We start from the raw sequence: 21,921 nt of genomic DNA on the forward strand, positions 1-21,921 counted from the left end.
TTTTAAGACCATGAACAGGAGTATCAATAATTCATCGACTTGCGTGCACAGCCCGTATAATTTTCTGGAAGGTTTTTATGTGAAAAATGGATTAAATTGTGAACTAGAGCTTAAAACTAAACTGAGTTGACTTCGGTCAACATTTTGAGCAAATGAACCCGGATAAAAGTTTTGACCATTTCGGTAGTTCCGTATCGTGATTTGGGACTTGGTCATATGCCCGAAATCGAATTCGGAGGTCCCTATATCAAATTATCGCCTTTTAACGGAATCTAGAAATCTAAGGCTAAAGACTTCTTAAGTTCGATCGGAGATTTGACTTTTGAGAAAAAGACCCCGGAATGGAATTTTGATGATTCCAATAGTTTCGTATGGTGATTTTGGACTTAGGCACATGTTCGGATTTGGATTTGGAAGTCTGTAGGATAATTCGGCGCATTTTGGCGAAAGTTGGAAAATAGAAGATTTTTGAAAAGTTTGACCGGGGTTGACTTTTTGATATCAGGGTCGAAATCCAGTTCTGAAAATTTTCATAGCTTCGTTATGTCATTTATGACTTGTATGCAAAATTTGAAGTCATTCGGACTTGATTTGATAGGTTTTTGCATCGAATATAGAAGTTGGACGTCTTTAGATTCATTAGGCTTGAATTGGGGTGCAATGCACTGTTTTAGCATTTTATGATGTGATTTGAGGTTTCGACTAAGTTCGTATGATATTTTAGGACTTGGTGTATTTTGTTGAGGTCTCGAGGGCCTCGGGTGGATTTCGTAAGGTTAACGGATCAATTTGGACTTGTATTTATCTGCTGAAATTTTCTGGGCAGTTTCAGCATTTTTCGCACATGTGAACAGTGACCGCACCTGTGTGAACAGTATCCGTGTACAGTAGCCGTGTACAGTATCCATGAACAGTAACACACGTGTACAATATCCGTGAACAGTAGTCGTGTACAGTATCCATGAACAGTAATACGCGTGAACAGTACCTTGAAATTCTGGACAGTGTAAAGGATGAGCACTCCGGTTTTCCTCATTTTTTTGGACTTCCAAGCTCGGATTTTTGGCAATTTTGAGCGAGAAGTTACGAAAATTCTTGGGGTAAGTGTTCTTGACTCTCTCTTGTTTATATTCCATGAATAAATCTTCATTTTTGGCTTTAGATTATTGATATTTGAAGAGAAATGGAGGAATTTTCTAAAATTCCATAAAAATAAATTTTCAAGATTTGAACATCGATTCGGAGTCGGATTTGAGTAAAATTAGTATGGTTGGACTCGTAATTTAATGGTTGCGTATTTTATGACTTTTGTCGTATTCCGAGACGCGGGCCCCACGGGCGATTTTTGGGTTAATTTCGGATTTTGTTGAAAAATTAGTATTTTCATATGGAATTAATTCCTAAAATATATATTGAATGAATCGAGTTAATTGTGACTAGATTCGGGACATTTGGAGGCCAATTTGAGCGGAAAAGGCATTACGGTGTAAGATTTTGCTCGGATTAAGGTAAGTAACGGTTATAAATCTGGTCCTGAGGGTATGAAACCCAGACGTTGTGTCGTATGACTATTTTGGAGGTGACGCACATGCTAGGTAACGGGCGTGTGGGCATGCACCATAGGGATTATGACTTGGTCCGTCCCGCAAGATTGTGGAATTAATTGGCCTACTGTTTAATACATGTTCCCTCTGTTTTCAGAGAAATTGACTGTTTTTCATGTTAGAAATCATGTTTAGTCCTTATGTGATCACTGTTGAGACCTGCGAGGTCGTGTACTTACTGAATTAGCTGCTAATTGCTGTTTTTTACTCAGTCATAGCTTTTCTTGCTTATTATGCCTCCATCTCTTGTTGTTCATTGTTGATACATGACATTACCTCTGTTTGGGCTGTTTATATGATTTTTGAGAGCCCGAGAGACTGGAGATATTTATGACTGAGTGAGGTCGAGTGCATGATCTGTGAGGATATTTATGGGATCGGGCTGCACGCCGCAGCATGTTGTTACTGATTTATGACTGAGTGAGGCCGAGGGCCTGATCTGTGAGGATATTTATGGGATCGGGCTGCACGCCGCAGCATGCTGTTACTGATTTATGATTGAGTGAGGCCGAGGGCCTGAGTGATTTATGCCACGAGGTGGCTTGTTATAGCGCTTGGGCTGAAGGAGCCCTTCCGGAGTCTGTACACACCCCCAGTGAGTGCAGGTACCTACTGAGTGTGAGTGCCGAGTGCTGAACGACTGGGAGGAATGAGTGAATGTGAGGAATGAGTGATTGTGAGGTTGGAGTAAATGGGATGACAGAGTGACTGTTATTCTGAGAAAATACATTTACTTTATTACTGTTGCATTGCAGATGTCATATCATTGTTTTGAAAATTATTGGAAGATATTATTTACTGCTCAGTCAAATTTGATATCTGGTTTATTGAGTACATATTGATGTGACTTAAACTGTTAAATTGAAAGTATGACTACTCTTATTTGAAAGTTATTGAGATAACTATATTTGCATAGCTCGTCACTACTTCTTAGTTCCTTATTTATTTCTGTTACTTACTGAGTTGGTGTACTCACATTACCCCATGTACCTCGTGTACAGATCTAGATACTTCTGGTCACGGCGGTTGCGGATTGTGGAGTCACACTCAGGAGACTATTGAGGTAGTTACATGGCGTTCGCTGACCTTGACTCTCCTTTCTTTTCATGTTGTACTGTTCTATATTTCCAGATAGTGTTTTATCATCGGATGTTGTTATCATTTAGATGCTCATGCACTCAGTGACACCGGATTTTGGGGATGGATTGTTTAGTACTTTTGGAGTTATATTCTATTCTAAAAGGTTTTATTTAATATTAACTGCTTCCGCCTTTATTTAAAAGTTCTACTGTGTTGAGATGTTGAGTTGAGGCTTGCTTTGTACCACGATAGGCGCCATCACGACTGGTGAGATTTTGGGTTGTGACACAGTCCCACGACCAAAAGAAAGACAAAGAGATTGTTGAAAAAAATGCCCAAGATAGCAATGAGACAAGAGGAAGAACTCGCACCAGAGGATCCAGAACAAAGCACAAGAACAGGAATGATCCTTCAATCATAAAGAATCATAAACAGAACACCTCCCCCACAAGTGCTAATGATTAGCATAATTTTTTGGAATATTAGAGCAGTAAGAACCAAAAAAAAGCCATTCAAAGGCTTAAAAACTTATGCAATATTAACAAGGTTCAAGTTGTAGCTATATTCGAGCCTTTCATTGGTAAAGAAAAGCTCGAGGGGTACAGAAAATTCCTTGGTTTTCAACATAGTACTTCCAATTGTAATGGTCAAATTTGGTGTTTCTGGAAACACAATGGCACCCATATGATGATTGCATAGAATGAACAACATATTACCATGAAGTTTGATGACGCCATTAGTAACCATAGCACATATATCACAGATGTCTATGCAAAATGCACGGTAGTTGAGAGAAAAGAGTTGTGGGAAAGATTGGTGGAGGATAGCCTTATCATTGATGGCCCATGGTGTATTGGGGGAGATTTCAATGTGATTATTGATCCAGAGAAAAAGCTAGGAGGGAACCCTCACAGAGTTCATAGAAGCTTGGATTTCATTAATTGTATGGATAATTGTGGGGTTACGGATCTTGGTTTTTCCGATCCTAAATTCACTTAGTGAAATGATTGGAGTCTTCGCAAAAGAGTCTCGAAAAGACTAGATAGAATTTTTATCGACATGTGGGCACAATAATTCTAGAGTAACTTTATTAAGCACTTAGCGAGAACGGGCTCAGATCATAGGCCTTTACTCATGAAGTGCTGCAATAATAACCACAACCACGTTAGTTATTTCAGGTTTTTGAATTTTTGGGTCAACCAAAAAGATTTTTTGGACATTATCAAGGAGGTATGAGATGTTAGTATTTCTGCTAACTTTATGTGGATCCTGCAATCTAATTTTTAAAATGCTTAGTAAGAGACTAAGCAAATGGTCCAGAGAGGAAATAGGAGACACCAATGATCAAGTGAGCAAATAGGAAGCCGAAGTTCATCCCCTAGATGAGATAGATACCAACTCCAATAATGATAACAGTAGAACAGAGGCTAACAAGGTTTATGCTAAATACATTCAATGGTTGAGCAAGCAAGAATCTTTACTCAAACAGAAGACCCAAACCAAATGGTTCGAAGATGGAGATAGTAATACTAAGTACTTTCACAGTCTCCTCAGAGAAAAGAGAAGAAGACTCCAACTCCACAGAATTAAAAACCACAGGGGCAAATGGATTCAAAAAGAAAACAGTATTGCTAAGGCTGCTGTCAAACACTTTAATTCCCTATTCAATCGTCCCAAGCCCACCCTCAACCCCGACCTTTTGACTTGTATTCCTAAGTGCATTTCAGAAGAAGATAACATGAAGTTATCTGTGATTCCTAATGAAAGTGAAATCAAGGATGTTGTATTCGATTTGAGTGCTGATAGTACAGCTGGTCCAGACGGTTATAATGGTACTTTCTTTCACCATTGCTGGGACATCATCAAACATGATATCGTTGCTTTTGTCAGGGAGTTCTTCAATGGTAAAAGACTAACCAAATTCTATTCTCATACTTGTCTTACTTTAATTCCTAATATTGATGCTCCTACCAATTTTTCTGAATTCAGGCCTATCAGCCTTTCCAATTTTACCAATAAAATTCTTTCTAAAAGGTTGAATCCTTTGCTGCCAAAACTTATTTGTGAAAATCAAATGGGCTTTATGAAAGATAGATTGATCACTGAAAATGTCCTTTTGGCTCAAAAAATTATTCAAAATATTTCTGAGAAAAATGTTGGTGGTAATATTATTATCAAATTAGATATGGCAAAAGCTTATGATAGAATGTCATGGGTCTTTGTTACATCTGTTCTTAGGAAATATGAATTCTTAGAAGTCTAGATTGATTTGATCAATAATCTTATTTCCGGAGTATGGTAATCTATTATTATTAATGGTAACAGAACAAGTTTCTTTACATCTTCACAAGGTCTGAAACAACGGGACCCTATATCCCCCCCCCCTCTTTTTATTCTTGTAGCTGATGTCCATTCTAGGTCTCTAAATAATCCAAATCATGATGGTAACTTTTCTCCAATCTCCATGCTTGTAAGGGGGCCGATTATTAACCATCTTGCCTATGCTGATGATATTATTATCTTTAGTAGTGGTAATAGTACCTCTATTAAGATGATCATGAATTTGGTTAAGGCATATGAGGTGAGCTCAGGTTAGCTAGTCAATAGAGATAAAAGTTTCTTTCTGACTGCCCCTAATACTTGTGCTCTCCGTATTAATAGGTTGAGAGATTGTACAGGCTTTATGGACAAGGAGTTTCCTTTTAATTACCTTGGATGTCCTCTTTATGTAGGAAGAAAGAAAATTGCTTACTTTGACTATTTAGTTCACAAGGTCATTAAAAAACTCAATAATTGGCATGGTAAGATGCTTTCTTATGGAGGTAGGCTCGTTCTTATTAAAAGTGTCCTCCAATCTCTTCCTATATATACTCTATCTGCTATGAATCCTCCTAAAGCCACCTTTCATCTCCTTGAAAAATACTATGCTAATTTCTTCTAGGGCACTGATGGTGACTATAAAAAGTACCATTGGAGATCATGGAAGAACCTTTGTTTCCCTATTAATCAGGGAGGTATAGGAATTAATAAAATGGAAGATATCAGTGAGGTTCTAGCTATCAAAAGATGGTGGAGGTTCAGAACAATGCCATCTTTGTGGGCTAACTTTCTCAAGCATAAATATTGCATTAAAGCTCACCCTGTTGCTAAACAATGGTCCTCTGGCAACTCTCACTCATGGAAACATTTGATAAAGGTAAGAAAGATTGCAGAACAACATATGGTTTGGCATATTAATTCTGGTAACTCAATTTTTTGGTGGGACAATTGGACCTGTAAAGGTCCTCTCGCCAACTTGGTCCCTGGTACATACAAAAGCCCTAAGATTCTTGTCAAGGAATTCATCCAGAATGGTGAATGGAACATCATCAAACTTTAAGATATTTTACCAAGTTCTATAGTTGAGCACATAAAGGAGATTGAAATTGGGAACAACTCATTACCGGACAAGATTTATTGGGATCTTTTGCTAGATGGAAGATACTCCAATAAGACTACTACGCAACTTATCAGAAAGAGTAAACCAAAGGAGCACCTGCTAAGTAAGGTATGACATTCTTCTATCCCTTTTAAAATTTCTTTTCTTACTTGGAGATTATGGTATAGAAAACTACCTTTTGATGATGTGATAGTCAACTTTGGAAGACAGATAGTTTCCAGATGTAACTGTTGTGCTAATCCTAAAAATGAAACCATTCAACATGTTTTCATGGAAGGAGAAGCAACTAGTTATATCTGAAAATTAATAGGATCCCCCTTAGGAATTATTCATCATCAAAGGGCAGTTAGATATACCATTAACAAGTAGTGGCAGGTTAAGGAGTGAAATGCAGTTCACAAGTTGATTCTTCAAATTACCCCCACTATTATTTGCTGGGCAATTTGGAAAGAAAGATGTTCTTGCGAATATGGTAGTCAAAAGAAGTTCACTTGTTTAGAATAGAGCATCAAGTTCTTTGGATCATTGGAGCTGCAGTCACCAAAGCCTTCCCTAGTTGCAAAATCTCAATGCCTTGGAACAACTTATGTGAAATAGTTCTAAATCTTCAGCCTATTTCTAAAGCTATTGTTGTCAACTGGAATAAATCGGAGGATGGCTACTTTCAAATGAATATTGATGGCAGTTTCATCAAGGAGAATGGAAAAGCCGGGATTGGAGCAATTCTCAGAGATGGCAAGGGAGACTTAATTATGGCTTTTTCAGTTTCAACTCAGGGGAGTAGCAATAATTACATAAAAGCGTAGGCTGCTTAGTTTGGTTGTAATTGGTGTGTTCAAAATGGCCACATAGGCTTCACATTGGAGTTGAATTCATTGATTGCGGCAAATATGCTCAAAGAAAATAGAACCAGCAACTATAAGTTGAACAACATCATGGAGTGTACCTCTCAGATGATTCAGGAAGCCAATGTTAATGTCGTTCACTGCTATAGAGAGGCTAATCAAGTGGCGGATTACCTAGCTAAGCTAGCGACTACTTCTTCAATAGAATCATACTTCTTTACATTCAAACAACTCCCTAAAGGTGTCAAAGGCCCTTTTCATCTAGACAAGAATCAAATGCCTAGTATTAGAACCAAATTCGATAAGGCAAATTTTTTTTGTGAGCTAATTATTCGTTTTGTAATGAGTTAGGGATGAATATATTTCTCCCTACCCCCTCTTTTAAGGATAGCTATTTATCCTTATGTTGTATTTTCAAGGGCAAGGACATTCCCTCTTTTGTAATCCTCTGTTTTGATGAAATATACACCCCCAGCATGGGAAAATTAATAAAAATAAAATTAAAGATTCAAGAACCTAACTGTAGTTAGGCTTTCTGGTGTAGAATTGTGGTTTAGCATTTTGCATCTTTATCATTACAAGCTGCAGAAAATGGCACAGATCATTGCTAGTAAAAGATATGTTTGTTGGAGTCAAATTATTTTAAGTGCATGGGTTGTAATCTTTGTAATGATCATTAATAATTCTTAATAGTTGAGCTAACTTTTGGAGTTAAGTTAAACTCAATATTCATTCTAAATAATATCCATGTGATAGTGATATATAGATCAAATCCAACATCTCTTGTTTGAGTTCAAATTGTTGAGTTCTTGTATTTTTTTTCTTTGTATATAGTCCTTTGCTTGGAATACACATATAGAAGGAAGTGGCATTTATTCAAGCTAAGAGATGACAGATGAGGATCACCCCAAGTACTTCAGATTCTTAGATTTTTGGATTGAACAAGAGGGATTCAAAGATATAGTCAAACAGACTTGGAACACACATATAGAAGGAAGTTTTTGCTGGAAAGTTCAACAAAAGCTTAAAGCAGTTAGCAAAGCTTTAAGCCAATGGTCTAAGGCTGTTATCGGAAATATTTTTAATGTGGCAAAGAACATGAAAAGCATGACTGATGAGAAAGAACAGAAGCTTCAGATAGATGACAATGATACATATATGATTGAGATTAACAAGCTCAAGGCGGAATATATTATACACATGAAGAAGGTGAATTCTTTCTTGAGGCAAAAAGCTCACTTAAAGTGGAATCTTGAAGGGGATAGCAACTCTAGCTATTTTCAAAAAATGATAAAGGTACGTAGAAGGAAAAGACTTTACTAACATAGAATTAAAGGGGAGGGAAACCAATGGATTGAGGGGGAAGATAATATTTCGAAAGCTGCTATTGGCTATTATGAAAATATCTTCTCTCAAGACTCTCAGAGAACTGATTTACAATTCATTGACAGAATTCCAAAGCTTATTTCTGATGAGGACAACAATTTCTTAATGGATACTCCAACTATGGATGAAGCTAAACATGCAGTGTTTGACATTAATCCGAGTAGTGCAGGGGGTCCAGATGGCTTCAATGGAAGATTTTTCCAACATAATTGGGATATTATTGGGGAAGACATTTATCATATGGTTCTAGAAGTGATAAATGGAAGAGGGATGAAGCAAGGGGATTCTTTGTCCTCATCCCTATTTATTATTGTCGCCGAGGCTATTTCTAGAGCTCTGAATGCATTGCATGACAATGAAGATTTCATAGGATTCTCTATGCACAAGAAAGGCCCCCAGATTAATCATTTGGCCTATGCAGATGATCTAATCATTTTCACCTCTAGTAATATTAGGTTCCTGAAAATGATCAAGAACATTTTAGCAGATTATAAGAAATCATCAGGACAGAAGGTGAATTCAAAGAAAAGTTGTTATTTTGTGGGACAAAATTGTACTCGGGAAAGGAATAGAATTATTGAACGACACCTAAGATTTAGAAGGGGATATTTTCCTTTTGAATATTTAGGTTGCCCAATTTATTATGGAAGGAAAAAGATCCAATATTTCTCTGGGATGATTTCCAAAATTATTCAAAGAATCACAAATTGGCGGGGACAATTCCTCTCTGCCGGAGGCAAAGCCATATTGATCAAACATGTTCTCTCAGCTATTCCTATGCATCTTCTTTCTATTTGCCAACCCCCAAAGGTTGTATTTAAAACTCTTGAGAAATACTTTGCAAATTACTTTTGGGGACAACAGGAAGGTAATACAAAATACCACTGGGTCCACTGATGGAGAATTTACATGCTCATCTGCTTGGAATATTTTGAGACAGAAACAAGGCATTACTTTTGTTAACAAAAACCTCTGGCACAATGCTATTCCTTTTAAATTTCTTTCTTCAATTGGAAGCTATTAAAGAATAGACGCCCTACTGATGATAATATCAAAAAGCTTGGTTACCTTTATCCCTCTAGATGTGATTGTTGTGATAATCCTATGAGTAAGGATGTGAAACATATTTTCAGAAAAAGCAATCTCAGCAAGAATATTTAGAATGCGTTTAGAAATCAATTTGGAATTAATGACTCTAGAGGGGGAATTAGACATGCCATGCTAGGATGGTGGTTTGTTAACTTTCAGAATCATATCCAAAAACTTATGCTACAGGTTATTCTCATTCTAATAAATTGACATATTTGGAAGGCAAGGTGCAGGAAAAAGTATGATCAAGAAAGAATCTACATCCCTATGGTAGCACATTCCATTTTCCATGATGCCACTATAATCATTCACAAACAGTTTAGACAAATTGATGTAGCCTCCAATTGGAAGAAACTTTTGTCCATTTGTGAAATAGCTAATCCAAAGCTGAATATCATCCGTGCCACCTGAAAACTCCCTCAGCCTGGTATGTTTAAACTTACTACTGATGGATGCTCTAAAGGTAAGGGTAAGATCTGCGTATGTACTACCCTCCTCAAATCTCACTTATAGGAATATATTGAGTATGTTGTTGTTGTTATATATATATTGGCATTCTATTTAGCTCTTTTAAGTTTTGCTTCTGGTGCTTTTATCTTACATATTTATTGTAGTAAGACCATATCTCGATTTGTGCAAGTTATTTTTGCGCAAGAGGCAGGGGCATGCAATTTTCTCTGTATCGTTTCAATTCTTTCAGATGTTTTTGAAGGAATATTTTAGTAAAAAAATTTACTTTTTACTTGTCATGTAATGCTAGACATTGGAGTTGAATTAGACGAAAAGTCAATTTTCTTAACATGATATTAAGTCAGATACATATCAATTCTTGGTTGATCCAATATTGGGCCAGGCCCTCACATGTTATCCTCACATGTTATGTTGCTCACGCTATAAATGTGCACTCCATGTCACATACTGGTTGAAGGAAATGATATATTGTCTCCTTATACGATTTGGTTTATTCTTCCCTCACGAGATAATATTTGGAGCTAAGTAATATATCCATATGTTGAAGGAGAACATTGGAACAATGCAATTATTTTTGTGTAATTTATAGGTCACGGCTTCGAACCGTGGAATGAGTTATTAATATTTGTATTATGCTGTATATATCACATCCCTTGAGTGCGGTCCTTACTCGAATCCTATGTGAGTACGAGATGCTTCGTGTACTGAGCTGCAATAATAGTCATATTTTCTATTATAAGTCTTGTGCATGCCTCGCAAACGAATATGTAACCTTGCTGACTTTTCTAAGTTGCAATTTAGTAGCAAAAGAAGAAGAAAGAAAAGGATAAAAAGAAAACTCGACCTACTAAAAAAGCCTGGAATAACACATAAATAAGTTATAGTATGTGTTTTCTATTTTATGTATGGATCTAAATTCGAAGATTTAAAAACTCCTCGAGCCGACAGTAAAAGACAAACTAGGGGTGATATTCAATAGTGATATATGTCGCCCGCTTTATTATAAAATTATAAAAGTTTCTGATCTGATTTCATTAACTATTTATTTATTGATTAAAAATATCATATGACAAAATTATTTTCCAAAAAGAAAGGAGGTTGATAAGCTGATTCCTTAAATTAATATTTATTGGTTGATAAAAAAACTACTCACTACTCTGCCTGATTTCTTAAAAAGTATTTTTAAATATATTTTTTCAATAGTACTTTTTATAAAAAAATATTCTAAAACTAAAAGTTATTTTTTCCTGCTTTCAAATATTGCTTTTGTAACGGTCTAACCTACTAGTGATATTGGTCGTTTTGGGCCTAGATTTGCACGTCTTTAAAACGTAAAAATTGCACGGGGCGCCTTATTTGATCGCCCTCATTTAACCTATACCCATTTTTTTTAAAGTTTTAACTTGTTCCCAATTTTTAAACAACTTTAACCCCCTTTCTCCTCCTCCTTCTCCTCCTCAAAGTTATATCCGCCCTCAATCTGATAGGCCACTCCTTTCTGAAGTCGCTGATTGTGAAAATGTTCTAGTAATTGACATGGGCTGTGGAGATAGAAACCTTTTAATTCATCAACTTCCTAATCAACTAGTTGGCAATACATGAAGTGTTTAGCGTTCAACGTACCAGCATTAGAGGCAACATAATAAGTATCTTAACAGTCATCGACAAATTTAATCATATTTACCTATTTCTTAAGAATAGCCAAACTTTTAGTATGCATAGGGGATTGTGGCAGGACACCATTTGAAGGAAGCAATCCAATCAAACCAAATTGATATCGAATCATATGGAAAGTCAGTTAAAACTTCAACTCTAAAAGGCTGAAGTTCGCCAGTTACAAACAAAAGAGCTGAAGTTCGCCAGTTACAAACAAAAACTTCAGTTCTCCAGTTACAAAACAAAAACTTCAGCTCTAGAGCAGAAGTTCACCAGTTACAAAAACAAAGTTACAAAACAAAACCAGTTACAAAAACAAAATTTCAGCAAATAGAGAACAAAATTTCAGCTACTATGCTTAAGTTCAGCAATTACAAACAAAAACTTCAGCACACTTGCTACTTCAGTCTCGTCTACTAGAATGCTGAAATTTTGCGTGATTGCCTTTGCTAGTCCTGTATGCTGAAGTTACGTGAAAAAGTGGGTACGCTTGCAATTTTTTTGCAAAGCGGGCACAAGTTAAAATGTGACACAAAAGGCGGGTATAGATGCAAATGTCGCGTCACTAGAGTTTAAGACTTGTTTACTTATATACCTAACATCTCTCCCGTATTTTGTCTATGTGGGATTCGCTTAGGGTGTCATAAACACCCCCCCCCCCAAGGGACTCAACATTCTCGCTGAGTTATGCCCCACCACCGTTCAAGGTTGCACGCACAATGGCTCTGATACCACATGTAATATCCTAGCTCACTAGTGATATTGTCCACTTTGGGCCTAGGCCCACACGGCTTTAAAACGCATAACTAGAGTCTGAGGTTTGTTTACTTATATATCCAGCATCTCTCCCGTATTTTATCGATGTGAGATTCGCCCAGGGTATCACAATTCTGCTTCTACTCAAAAGTATATTTTTTTTTTCTTCTAAAAGTTTGACCAAACTCTTTAACTTTCGGAAAAAAGCATTTTTGGCCCAAAAACAAAAGCGCGACCAAACAGGCAATGTAGGAAAATTTTAGTTTGTGTCTCATACAACTGACACTAATTGTATGAGGTATCTTTTTTGTCTCATATTTTTGTGGACTCACATTTTTGTGGACTCAGAAGTGTAAGATTGAGATCCACAAATTTATGAGACAAAAAGGAGTCTCACATAACTAATGTAAATTGGGTGAGACACACAATAAAGCTTTTAGGCAATGTATAAGTTAGATTTCTGGGGTTATTTTGTGGGAGACAATGTATAAGTTGAGTAATTTTATTGAATAAAAAATAAGATAAGTATACTTTCTCAAGAAAATAACTGTCTAGCTGACATAAATTCTTTCCTAGAGGCTAGACCAATCGAGCTAAAATACGAGAGAGCTGAGCAAGGTGCCCAGGTGTATAACTAACTTTAAATGAATTAATAAAAGAAATAACTTGAAAAGTCAAGAACTATTTTTAGGGTTTCACTAGTGATTGTTGTCCTTTAATATATGTTTATTTTAGGAAATAAGTACTTGTGGGGTATGCGCCGACGGAAAAAGACAAATTTTCCTGACGTGAGGCCCAAAGTTGTTGCCTCACAGTTTTTGTATTAAAATCAAAGGATTTAAGGTGACAGTGATGAATTTTTCTCCATTAATATAATAATTTAGAGCAATTTTTGCAAAATACCCATTTAGTTTAAAATAATTATCTTTCTCTATCTATTTGAAAACTATTTACGATATATACATATCCAGTTAAAACTAATTATTTAACCTAGCTTAAATTGATTTGGCTTGGTTCGCTTGGCTTGGCTCGATTCGTCTTGGTTCGGCTTAGTTGGGCTTGATTCGACTTGGCTTAGCTAGGATTGGCTTGACTAAAAAAAAAGAATTTTTACCTCTTATAGCAAAGGTTAACACCTTATTTATTTTAAATAAATATTATTTAAAAAAATTATATTTTATAGATACCTTTTAATGTTTATAGCAAAATATCTAATTTTGGTTATCTCATATTCCTAAGCCACTAAATACGCTATTCAGTTACACTATTTTCTTTCTCTCTCTACTTTAATACATGTCATTCTCTTCCCTCATTTCCTGAAAACACGATGTTCAATCTCAAAATTTATTAGAATGGGATAAACTGATGCTGAGAATGGGTTAGAATGCAAACTATAGTATCCAGCTACTGATGTTGAAAGGTCAGTTTATTCAGCTTCTTTCTCTGACGCACAAGTGCAAATTGAAGATTGCCGAAATATAACTTGGTTGAATCATGATTTTGCGTCTTCCCTTCTCAGTGCGACATATTTCCTCTAGCAAATCTTTGATTGAAACTCATTGTTCCTGAAGCGGATTAGAATGGGATAAATTAACCTTTCAACATCAGTAGCGGATTCGCCGGAAATTAGGATTTGTTCTTGAACAAAGACGATGGAGTTTGGGGCTGAGCAACTTGATTTTTTGTTAATATATTTCAATGTATTTTCAACGTATCCTGCTGTATTTTCATGTATTCATTGTCTTTTTTTTTCATTGTAATTCAATGTATCTCGCTGTATTTCATTGTATTCACTGTCTTTTTTTCATTGTATTTCAATGTATTCCGCTGTATTTTATGTATTTCATTGTATTCACTATTTCACTATATGCCATGAATGTATTCATATATTTTTTTAATTAATATAATTTATGTATTCAGATATATTATATAATTTCTCTGAAGATTGCTATGTTTTTGGGGTATTTTTCGGTTGAGAATCTTTTTTATAACTGGAAATACAAAATTTGTCTGTTATAATTGAGTTTGTTGAGGTATATTAGGAGTCTATTATGTTAATTGATTAACTTTCCATTTAAAAATAGTGTAATCCCATGTTTCACGCCGTAAATACAGTCGAATACAATAATATGTCCAGCTGTAATCTCATGTTTCACGCCATGAATACAGTCGAATATACTCGAATACAACAACTAATTAGCTAAACTTCCCTGATTCACGCCTATTTTTGCTACTGTGTTCATGAATACAATAGCTTAAATACATTTAATACATCTTATAACAACAGAAAACGTATCTACAATCCGTAATATAGCAAATGATATCTATAAATAACTAATTACCACTAAAAGATAGTGCTATATGAAAATTTCTCAAAAAAAAAGGGGTAGGAAAATAACTAATTTATGGGTAAGGGTGGGTAAATAGTTTGTGTACAGGTGGGTATTTGCAAAAAAAAAAAAAATACTAGCTTTTTAACAGAAATAGCTTTTAAGCTAAAAAGCAATAACTTTAAAAAAAGAAACTAAAAAGTAATAAGTTGGGGTTCGCCAGTTTATTGCTTTTGGCTTGTTTTAACCATTTTTTAACTTTATCAAACAATGAAAAAAGCTAAAAATGGCTTAAAATATTTGACCGGCTTCAATCCAAACACCCTCTATATTTTTGAGTGCATGACTTGATTATACAAATAATTTTTATACTATCTATACGTAAAATTTAAAAATTAAAAAGAAATCAGCAAAAACGGGAAAGGAAAGATAAAAAAAGAGGGCACTTGATTCATCAATTCAAGCAGATTCCTTGAATGGACTATAAGACAATAAATATATATTAAATATCCTTTTCATTACATTTAATTAAATTATCTGTTTCAACTATAATATTCACTGGTACCAATAATATACTTTTCTGTTCATAACATTAATTAAAGAGAACCAGGACAATTATGGTGCAAATATACATGCCATATTTAGGGTTACACCGCAGACTTTGGGATAAAATATGCACAAATCGTACCATGGGGATAATAAAGATTAACAAATATTTTCTTTGGTAGTCTTGGTTTTCATGGTACTTAAGATAGCCTCATATATACATACACCTTTAACTAAATCCCTTAACCAACAAATTATATTGTGTATTAAGCAAAAAATAAATTATATATATATACACACACGAAAAATTGTTACCATTGCTTCTTGTTAACGCTTCTTTCCGTTACTGTATCCATTACTATATTTCTTTTTAACAATATTGTGACTATGCTTTTACTAAGCCGAAGGATTGTCGAAAATAACCTATCTACCTTCACAAGATAAGGGTAAGATCTACGTATATATTATCCTTCCCAGACCCCACTTGTAAGAATGTACTGGATTTGTTATTGTTGTTGTATATAAATTAAATTCCCTTGACTTCTTCATATTTTATATTTGTAACTCCCCTTATGAAAATCCTAATTCTGCCACTATATACAGATATTTATTTAAGAAAAGAATAGGGAAAAGATTAACTTCGATCATGAGGAATAAGTAGGAGAAGCGTCTGTATTGATCTAAATTTGGGCGGCTCGATAACTGCAGATAAACAGGGTCGATGACAGGGTCGACTACGGCACAACGGCGAGGAGCCGTCTAAAGAAGGATTATTGCCAAGGTCAAGTACATGGAGCAAAGAAGCAACGGTAGGATAGGTTTAGAAATAGACATAAGGAGTATTCCATTGGATATTCCTTATGTCGTACTTTTTAGGGTTTCTTGGGGATATCTCTTATAAATAGGAAGAGTTAAAGAACAAAAAGGGGGATCTTGACTTTTTGATAAGAGCACATTGTAAAGGGTTGACTACAGAGAATATACAAAAATTGTCTTGTTCACTGACGACATTGCCCAATATACGTTATTCAATCTTTGTTTGCAAGATCCAAAGATTCCTTATCCGTCCTCACATTCCATCATTCCACGTTGTTGTCAGGAGGAAGAATCATCTAAGTCATATAATATTTGGGTGATAAATTCCTTCTTATTACGTTTACTGCCATTATCTACTTATTATAACATTCATTGACAATCATTGAGCAGATACCCGATATTTATTATTCTCAAACATTGTCCATACCGTTGATATCCTCCCACGTTAGATCTAGAATTTCTTATGTTTAACTAGGATTCACCGTCTATTTCATCATTAATTAATTTAACAAAAAGCTTAGACACATTTGGATCAAACACGTCACCACCGGTAAAGGCTTAAATTGACTTATGGCACCTCCCTTTGATTTAATAGGTTATATTTGATGTGTATATTATATTATCCACTACAATATAAGATTATGATGAGACAGTTTCAAACGTAAGATTGCCGAGGAATTCTACAAAGGAAAAGTTGAAAATTCCTAAATTCAACTCAACGTCCTAATTCTTAAAAAGTAATATAATTACTACACACATTGAAGATATTGCAAATTTCAAATATGACTTTTTCGACTCCCACAACAGGAAATCATGTAATCATTTTGGAATAACATTTTCCAAATGAGCCCAAACAATAATCACACTATAGCATCCTCAGCTCTACCCCACCCAAAAGATAAATATTTTATGCACCTTTTTTTAAATCTCAAATACAAACATTTCAAGATGATATATATGCATGAGCGAATCTAAACTTTAATCATGAATTTCTACAATAATTCCTTCGTTAATAATGAGATTTTTATACAAATAGTCGTTCGGTTTTATTATTTATTTTTTTCTAACCGGTATACATATATTATATACTGATTATACATAAATTGCACATATATTATATATTTTCCAATTATTTGTAGTTTAAATAACTGAATAAGCTGTTATTTAGGTTAATTCTTCATTAATTAAACTATATTAGTTAGGTTCACAGTCAAGCATTGCTAGATATTTAGTGGATCTTCTTTTATATATATATATATATATATGTGTGTGTGTGTGTGTGTGTGTGTTTTGTAAGATTTAGGCCATAACTTATTCCGGGGAGTACGAAAGGAACTTTTTTTCTTTCTCTTAACTAAAAATACCTATATTTACCTATGCTAATTAAAGGCACTTTATAAAGTGTAAAGCATACTTGATGAGATTGGATCTATTTTTTGTTTTATTTATAATAATTTTGAATTGACAGGAAGTGGACCGCTACTAGACTACAAGCTAGCGCGCAATGACTGAAAAGCAGACTGAGCTGAGAGAAGCCCTATGAGTCACCGAAACGACCATCGGAGTGCTCTGTTTCTATGAATAGAGGGAGAAAATATCTAATAAACTCTAAAATATGCTCCATTATTAGTATTTCCTGTCCTTTTTTTTTCTTTATTCTTTTAAGGGTAGGGGTAGGGGTAGGGGTAGGGGAGCAGATAGTGGTGGTGGGGGAGGAGTACTAGATCATGTTAATCAATTATCTTGACTCTAAATAATTATCAAAACACCCTCTTAATGACCCTCATCCAGCTCAATATTAGCAATTAAATCAAGTGGATCAGTTGTAAATCCTTTTTCCTAATCTCATCACTAGTGGACAAAACCCTAAGAAAACTCCTTTTTTTAAAAAAGAAAATTCTAAAAAAAAGCTCCTAAAATCTAATTCCCATGCCTCAGCATTCCAACTTGTCAAAGGATCATTTCCCCTTTGTCATCTTCTTTAGTCCGATAAGAATTTAATTATATATCTACTCTAAAAATATAAAAATCTTTTTATATTATGTAAATTTTAGTATATTTATTAATTAATATTTATCAAGAAATATTCCTATATTTATTGATAAATGACCTGTATATATAAATATTTTTACAACATTATTGTAGGGGTCGTTTGGTTGGAAAGATGTTATCCCAGGATTAATTATTCTGGGATTAGTTATTCCACATTTTCATAAGAATAAAAAAAATAGTACAATTCTGGGATTAATTATACCGCAATATTTTCCCAACCAAATATGGGATAAACTCTTCTTAAATTTAGTCCCTGGATTAATTATTTCTTGTCCTTCGTACCAAACGACCCCTACTTGTATAATAAATAGGGGTGGCAAAATGGGTAAAAGAAAACAATTAACCACCGATATTATCCACTAAAAAATGGGTTGGATAATGAACTTTTAAAAAATGGGTCAACTATGGATAAGAACTATATTATCCATTTAAAAAATGGATAACCAATGGATAGCCAATGTGTTTAACTTTTACATTTGTAAAGCCTCAAATTGGGGGTTCCTCAAGTTAGGGAGACTAAGAATTCTCCCAAAAGTGATCATATGCAAGAATTCATGGATAATATGGTAACCCATAACCATATTATCCGCCGGTTAACTTATTTTTTATCCGTATTAAATATGGGTCGAGTCGGATAATTAATCCGTTTTTCATTACCCATTTTCGACCCGAACCATATCGGCCCCGCCCCGCCCGTTTGCCACTTCTAATAATAATATTCCTCCTATTTCTCTTGATTTCTTCCTTAAGTTCCAAAAGTTTCCTATTAAGGGCAATCACTAAAAACATATATATAGCTGTTCCACTCATTAGTCCTACTTTATACCAAATATATCTACACTATATTTATACATATCAAAAGGACAACATAAATCTCCACTTTAGATGGATTTGAAGATCCAAGATCATGAGAAACTAATCTCAATCAAAGTTGAAGTTGAATCATTATCATTAGAAACTAATGATTCCATTTCTAAGGAAGAAAAACACTATATAGGTGTCCGAAAACGGCCATGGGGAAAATTTGCAGCTGAAATTAGGGATTCAACAAGGAATGGTAGAAGGGTTTGGCTTGGAACTTTTGATACTGCTGAAGAAGCTGCTATGACTTATGATCAAGCTGCATTTTGCATGAGAGGTCCTTCAACTTGTTTGAATTTCTCAGTTGAAAAAGTGCGCGAATCGCTACAAAAAATGGAATGTAATAACCTAAATGATGGATTGTTGTCACCAGCTGCAGCCCTAAAAGAGAAACATAAGAAGAGAAATAGTAGTAGTTCAAGAAAGAAGCAAGTGAATATTATTAAAGAAGAAGAGAATGTGTTTATATTTGAAGATTTAGGTCCTGATCTATTAGATGAACTCTTATCTGAGTATTCTTCTTGTTCAAATTAGTCTACTATTTCCACATCTGTAAGTAAATCTTGTACCTCTCCTTGTTCATGGTTTAATACCATTCTTTTTATTTGGTTCTTGTTTTCTAGCCAGCGAGGTCTATATATCGAAAACAGCTTCTCTGCCCGTTCAAGGTACGGATAAGACTGCGTACATCTCACCTCTGCAGATCCCATTTGTGGGAATAGGTCGTTGTTGTTTCTAGCCAATCTACTGTTTCCCTCTTTTAATTGAAAGGATCCAAGATCCTATAATTCACTCTCTTTCAAACTTGTTTGGTACCCTAGACTAGAACTTGCTTTTCCTAATTAAAGTCCTCCAAAATTGTAAAAAAGAAAAAAAAAATCTTCTTTCTTTTCTTCTTCTTCTCATGGTAGCGTATATAGCATATAATCAATGGATTTAACTGAATTCAACATTTTGACACATAGCTTAAATACATTTATAAAAAATCACTAAACTTTCAACAACTATTAAATACCGAATTTATGATTGTAAAAGTGTAATGAGTTCAGTATTAAGAATCTAAAGTCGAACACGTTTAAAATTTACATGTTGGATCCGCCTGTGCAGTTAGTCTTGCTGTTTCTTTCTCTTGACTGTTTATCAAATATGATGTGTTAAATTTATCAGAAAGAAAAAGAAAAAGAAAAAAACACACACTTCATTTTCCATTAAAGCTTTGACATCTTACTGTTGTGTGATAAAAATTTAGAAATATTATTGTTACATGTAAAAGATTGTGGTCTTCAGGAATTTGGAAGTCACTATCTTCTACTTTAAACTTGAGGCTCCCACATACTCAAGTATTTCAGCCACACAATAATTATAAATATATTAGCATATCCTATGTCGATTCATTATTTGATTGTCACTATTTAAAGCTGAAAATGGTATTGAATGATTACTAATTTCATAAATTTAGTCATGAACTATGCATCCTTTTTTCTTTGGCATTCTATTGAGGTATTTCAATTTATTTGGTATTGTTAATTTAGAGCTCAAGGATAGAGGATTCCAATCACAATCCGAGAATGTGTTTATTCATTTTATGTGTTAAGTGCCCTACGTTGGTGGAGAAAATTAGTCGTTATCTTCTTTTATGGTATTGGATAATGCTCACCTTATGAGTTAGTCTTGGAGTTATGCTAGAATCAATGTTCGTTTCTTATTATAGTATCGGTTGGACGTCCGAACAAAGTCTCATATTGGTACCTGAAAAGATTGGCATGAACCTACATATAATATGTAGGGATGCCTTTAATGGTGTGAGGTTTCAGTAAGGCCTTGCGGGAAAACGATATGAACTTGACCCAGAGTGTAATATTACACTGTTTTAAGAGTATCTTTGGGTTGGTTGAGCCTAACCGTGCCAGAGTTAGACTCATTCCTATTTCTTGGTTACTCTGCGTTGAGCTCCTATACGTTATGTTGTCCACGTTCTAGATGTAAAATGCCTTACATTGGTGGAGGAAATGAGACTTTGAGGGTTGAGTTAAGTCCAATATGCATTTCTTATCGGTGTGGAATGCTATTTCCCTTTGACAGTGATTTTGAATCAAATCCAATGATCTCGTAAAAGTATGAGAAGTTTTGGTGAATCTTTTGCTTCTAGGTAGAACTTGATTACTTATGCTTTTCGTGAGCCGAGGGTCTATCGGAAACAGTCTATCCACCTTTACAAGGTAATGGGTAAGGCTGCGTACACAGTATCTTTTTCAACCTCACTTGTGAAATTACAATGTGTTTTTTTGTTGTTGTTATTTTTTCTTCTCTATTGTGTTATAAACTTTAATGTTTTGGCACTCTATCTTGCTCTTTCAGGACTTTGTTCTGCTCCCTTTGTCTCATATATTTCCAGCTGCAGGAGAGATTAATTATGTGTCAAAAACTTTCTCCATGTGATTTTATGATATAGTAACTAGTAAGTATGAATATTTCTATTGTATTTTATTTCACAATATATAAGCAGTGGCGAAGCCACATGATCATAGGGGTGGTCAATTGACCACTCTTCGTCGAAAAATTACACTGTGTACATAGGTAAAATATTATGTTTTAGAGGTATATAACACATATTAAACACCCTTTATCATGAATTGTTTTCACTTCTTTTAAATTTGAACATTCTTGCGGAAATTCCTAGCTTTGCCACTGTATATAAGGTACGCAAATCACCATCTTTTTTGTAAGTGTAAATTGACTTTTGTTGTTGATTACTTTTTGCTTTCTCCTAAAGCTCTTTGATCAGGAAATTAAAGTTCTCTTTGAGATCAATCTGTTCAAGTCTGATATCTAATCTGTAAGTGTTTTATTTTCCTCCCTATTATTTTTTTATTAGATAAGTTCTCCACAGCTTTATTTTTTATATATTGCTTTGTTTTCTTATTATAAGATCCTATATGAATCATATTTGAGCAGGGAAAAACCAACAATGTGCTTTTATGTCATCCTTT

The 21,921-nt window shown here is 34.6% G+C and overlaps 1 long non-coding RNA gene across 1 annotated transcript; it reads left to right on the top strand.

The window, feature by feature from the left end:
* Positions 1-18,871: 18,871 nt before the first annotated feature.
* LOC138891153 (uncharacterized) lies at positions 18,872-21,560 on the top strand. Its single transcript, XR_011407472.1, has 2 exons — positions 18,872-21,150; positions 21,290-21,560. It is a non-coding gene; the product is annotated as an uncharacterized lncRNA (long non-coding RNA).
* The last annotated feature ends 361 nt before the right edge of the window (positions 21,561-21,921 follow it).

This window comes from Nicotiana sylvestris, chromosome 5 (assembly GCF_000393655.2).
Source record: "Nicotiana sylvestris chromosome 5, ASM39365v2, whole genome shotgun sequence".
Taxonomy (NCBI): domain Eukaryota; kingdom Viridiplantae; phylum Streptophyta; class Magnoliopsida; order Solanales; family Solanaceae; genus Nicotiana; species Nicotiana sylvestris.